Below are 5,391 nucleotides of genomic sequence, written 5' to 3'. Positions count from 1 at the left end.
AATGCGATCTATTGCATCTTGGAGTTTTTCTTTAATGTAACCGATGTACTTTGGTCTGTACAATATTGGGAGATCGCAGACGCAGGGCATCGCTTTGTTTATGTAATTACACGTGGTAGGTTTAATGGTAGGTCAATGATGGCTAGAGTGAATAAAGTTGTACTTAGTAAGCATCCTTGTCAATTTGAGCTTGCACCAACATGGTCTCAGGTAACTCTCGAGAATTCTTGACTTATGGAATCTGGTGGGTCAGTATTATTTGGTGGTAAGTTCAAAACTGCCAGTCTCACTATTCCATTTCCGGTTAACTTCACAATTTATCACTACCGAATAAATAAATTTAAAAAAAAGAACAGAAGAAGGCAAATTTTGAATACTGGGATACAGGAAAAAATTAATCTCGGAGGGTTGACGCATTCACATTGTACTGATGTCCCGGGTGTCTGCACTACTTAAAACTGTTCTGGATGAAAATAATTGCACGGAAAAGGGATAATTGATACTTGATAGTAATTTCGATACTGAATTTATTGTCAGAATCATCCTCCTTATACATGTTTTCCGGTAGTAGTGAGGGTTTCCGTCCGTATGGGACTCAATCAGCTGATCTTGTCCTCCATCAGCTGATAATGCACTCTGTCAGGTGATATTTCGCTGTTTTATTTATGTTTTATATAATATAAAGATTTTTGACACGGTAGTAGTCTCTTTACAAACCAATAACGCCAGCGTAATTATACTAGATGGAATACTTTGATATTTCGTACAAAATATATTAACATTATAGTTTATAGCCCATAGAAGTCGGCGGACCACGATTGAAATTGAACGAAGTTTGGCCACCGCAACTGCTGACTGGGGCAAAAGTTGGTCTTCCTCGTAAAATACTTGAAAATTATGTAGCTTAAAAGTTTATTTTGAGTCACTTTTGTTGTGTATTTACCTATTAAAACCTTTCAGATAGCACCCAAATCCTAGAAAGAAAATTAGTAAAATAGTTCTAATATAATAAATCTAAGCAAAAATATGTGTTGCCCAAACCTCCACTGTAATATTGTGTTGGGAACCATTGGCTTAGGTAATAAAGCCACAAGCGCAAATTAATTTACACTAATAAGATATGATACTGTGTTTAAAATCTATCACAGTCCTATTAATTAATATTTATAGTTATATAATAAGTTAGATTAAACTTAAACCCCGTTGTGCTTTAACTCTTCTCTGTCTACCTATCATGTAATTTGTCTACATTTATTGTCGCCCTTAGTTACGCTGTTTTATCCTAAAAAAAAATTTCATGGCTGTGACGTCTTCCATCTCTAGTAGAAACTTAAAAAGACGTCTTTGCTTCGTAACGAGGATAGTTAATTGTAGGAAGATAGTCCGGGTGGCGGTCAATTAAGGTATCGAAATAGTAGAAAAACTTATTAATGTAAAACAACGTTTAATTTTTTTAATTTTCAACCAAGGAGCATGATTAATGATTAAATGTGTGTAATTTAACTGAGCTGTTATACATCTGCTGTGTTGCGCGTTATTTAAATAAACAAATTATGAATAACTAAAGGAGAAAAAAGAAATAATAAATAAATCGATTCGAAAGGAAAATTCCGAGACCACAACGATCACATGACTGCTTTGTTATCTTTTGTTGAACTGTTTTATTAGTGGCAGTGTAATTTTCCTGTAGTGGGCTTTCTTTGAATTTTATAATGAGCATCTGGTCTCCCTTCAAAACGGGTAAATCTTTTGTCTCACTAAGAAAGACCACCCTTATATCACTTTTGAATTATTGGCTTATTACGGGTAGAGGAGACTTTAATATACTATAGTCCAGCAATATTTAAAAAGCACCTGAAATTGGAAAACGGCATGAAACCTTCCACTCCCGCCTTCCATGGTAGCCTTTCTTATCTGACTTCTTAAGCAGACAATTATAGCAAGTAGGTTGGTCGATGTACGACACAACACGATCTAATAAGTGGAGATCAAAACACAAAAAAAGGCAATCCTTTAGATTTTTTAATTCACAAAATCACAAAAATAACTTCAACACGCTCACTGACAACCATAAAACTTGGGGACGTAAGTAGATTGGTGAGTGAAAGTTGTGTATATTCATATATATATAAAAGTAAGAATAAATCATTTCCTTCCTAAAATGTTTCAGGAAAAAAAATCTAATAGTGCCTTATAATTATTTCATAGAATTTCATACTGTTTGTTTATTCTAGTCCCATAATTTACGACCATGCCTAAATTATGTCATACTTCGTTCAGAAATAAACCCGTCTGAGAAGTATAAATATTACATCTATAAACAGTCGAGTGTTTGTTTGAATGTTTATATTCCATTCTTTTTTCGTATGTACGTGCCATTATGTTCTTCTTTATGAGTTGTTTGCTGTATTTTATGATATGTTAAAGTTAGACGAAAAATTTCAAACGTCATTAAACATTAATTGTTTTGTAAAAAAATGTATTTGTTAGAGGCGATATTATGTACAATATCTAATGGTGTATTGGTGATGGTGAAGTAATTATTGTTAACTGGCTCATTAACACGAGCTGGTCAAGTTGTTGTCTTTAGGATGCTCAAAAAAAAAAAATAAATCTAATAAAACTCTCTTATGTTTTGCCACTAAAGCCAATGAAGACAGAAATCCTTCTACTTATCAGAAATCTAAACCTGGATTATTAGACAATATCTGCTAAGAAAATTATGTGAGGCCAAGAACTCGAATCTTTTGTTTCAAGTTTGCAACAGTGAAAACACGCACTATATAATTCCGATGACTAAAGATTTTTGCTAATATGTTATATAAAATTTATTATAAACCTACCAAAAACAAAACAGAATGAAAAAATATATTTAACCACAAGAAAATATTGACTTGACAATAATTTGAAATTTGGAATGAGTTCAAAATAAGTATAAAGTAACTACTTCTTATTTCATCTTTTTTTATTTAGAATAAAAATATGGAGAACATGATACAAAGTTAATTCAATAATTAAGATTATTGTTCTTTTTTTAAGTGGAGTGCCCTCCCTCTCTCCGCCTCTGTATCGGACAATGTATTAATGAGCATTGCTTCATTTCAGAACCAAATTATTACTCGAAATCAAAATATTTTGAAGAAAATAAATTATTTACTGGGAAACTTCCAGTTTTTTATTTATTTATTGTATCTAGTTTACAACTGTACAAATCACACATACAATAAGTAAATCTGTGGAATGTTTTAATTACATTTGAAAATGTTGGGAAGAAACCACCCGTTGGTGGTTCTTCAAGCATTAATTTAAATTAGCAGGTCCCATGGCCATCTTCTTTTCAGACGCCACGGAGGATTATCAGGGATTGTTAAGGATGAGAAATTTAGAACGAATGGGTTAGGATGGGTAAGGAGTTTGGAATGAAAAGACGCATATCTGTTTTGGGCCAAACTTCCAATTTAAACGTGTAAATACAATCAGATTTGACTCATTATTATCAAAATCACTCATCTATATATTGCTCATATCTGATATTGCTCACATACCGCCTGATATTGATCAGACAGTCTGAACTCTACAATCCTTTACCAGTATTTTTTTTCTTTATCATTCCAAACTTGTCTTTGAAAAGCATTTCTTTTATCTTATATCAATACTTCGTCCTACAGTTAATCAAGAAAAAATTGTTCTGGATTGTGGTGCCTCTTCGTTTGTGTTTCAGACCTTCTTCCTCGGTGCACGCAGTGCACCTTCAACTTAGGGCCAGCGCTACTTCACTTCAGAATGTGCTAGTTGAGACGTTATGAGTGGACTGTATGTAATTTAATTGAAAGGTAAAGGAAATTAATCTATTCTACAATTTACAGGGTTGTGGAGAGTGAACAAGAGAAAACATTACTAAAATCTATTGTATAATTTACATGGTGATGAGGGTGTAGCCGAGGACCATGGATAGGTTAGGTCAATTTTATAATTTTGAATTGAGATTATTGAAGAGAGCAAATGTTGATGAGTTAGTATGTACAAAGATCGTGTTTCAGTTGAGTAAGAAGGAAAATATTGAGTGAACTCACTCAGCTGGATAATAGGGCGGCGACGTCTCTCCTATTCTCCCGTTCCTAGTCAGGGAACCACTTCTTGAAATTACCTGTGCATCATAACTAGAATTCTAAAGAGAAAAAAAAGGAATGAATCTCTCTGAATCCCTTCCCCCCCCCAAAAAAAAACAACAAAAAACAGAGTTCTTCTCTTGTCTGCTTTCCACCACACAAAACGCTTGTTTTTTTCTATTCCACAAGGAGTGCTATTTATATTAAGACAAATATTTTTCCTTCATTGAATTATTTTTATTATAAATTTATTTTTCGTTGCTAGGAAAATATTAAAATATGGAAATAAAACAGTATTTTAAAATATATATGTATATATAGTTGACCGTAAAAATTTAAATATAAGAAGATGGTCGAATAATGGTGGTATAAGGGTTGCGGTCGAAAATGGAACAAATAGTTTATAACTATTTTAATGTTCGACGTTTCGCCCCACTTCGCAGGGCTTCATCGGGGCTGTTCAAAGCGAAAGGTTGAATAGCTATTTGTATTTTAAAATATTATACTATATTTGTAAAATATAAATAAAATATTATATTATACTATATTTGTATTTTAAAATAGTTTGAATTAATATAGCTAAATTTTCATTTTCTCTTTTAATAATTTCTTTTACCAGTTCTGTCCGCCGATAACAAACGCTAATTTCGTACAAACTAAGAAGCTATTTATTACTTGGACTTATCTGCATTGTTGAAGATCGTGGTATTATACAGAAATAATAATTATGTTCTAAAACATTCATAATACAATGATAATCCCTTAATATATATACACAATATATTCTGAAGGGTGCGATATTTTAAGCTTAACTTGCGTATTTATAACATATACAGTTAGGGAAAATATTGTGAATCCGAGTTTTCAATAGAAATACACGTTTGAAAGTCATTTGTATCCAAAAAAACAAAATCTCGCCTAATGCTCTCTAAATTTGATTATGTAAAATACCTAGCTAAAAAACTAATGTAAAAAACCATAAGCTATACGAAATTGAAATAACTTATTAGAGGTACGAACACGCCTGTGATGTTGCAATAATTTTTCACTAAAATTAACTGACCAGAAATGCTGTTTTACATTTTCGACTTCACATATTTTAACTATTTCCTTGAAAACGACTTTAAACCTTTTCATTAAACCCTTAAATCATATTCTGATTGGAATATTCTTAATTTTATTATTTTTTTTAAACAGTAACGAAACATTTTCATGATAAATGGACTTTCAATAAATATCAAATTTATTTGCCTAGACAAATTTAATAATAAAAAAAATCACA

The 5,391-nt window shown here is 31.8% G+C and overlaps 1 protein-coding gene and 1 long non-coding RNA gene across 2 annotated transcripts in view; one reads left to right on the top strand and one right to left on the bottom strand.

The window, feature by feature from the left end:
* LOC106684107 (uncharacterized) overlaps positions 1-5,391 on the top strand; it is a 31,925-nt gene that overhangs the window by 10,801 nt on the left and 15,733 nt on the right. The window lies entirely within an intron of this gene.
* LOC106684105 (sodium/potassium-transporting ATPase subunit beta-2) overlaps positions 1-5,391 on the bottom strand; it is a 112,502-nt gene that overhangs the window by 98,768 nt on the left and 8,343 nt on the right. The window lies entirely within an intron of this gene.

This window comes from Halyomorpha halys, unplaced genomic scaffold, assembly GCF_000696795.3.
Source record: "Halyomorpha halys isolate HHAL.00 unplaced genomic scaffold, Hhal_1.1 Scaffold543.1, whole genome shotgun sequence".
NCBI lineage: Eukaryota > Metazoa > Arthropoda > Insecta > Hemiptera > Pentatomidae > Halyomorpha > Halyomorpha halys.
The sequence above is the reverse complement of the archived record's forward strand: the minus strand, read 5'-3'. Positions and strand labels throughout refer to the sequence as shown.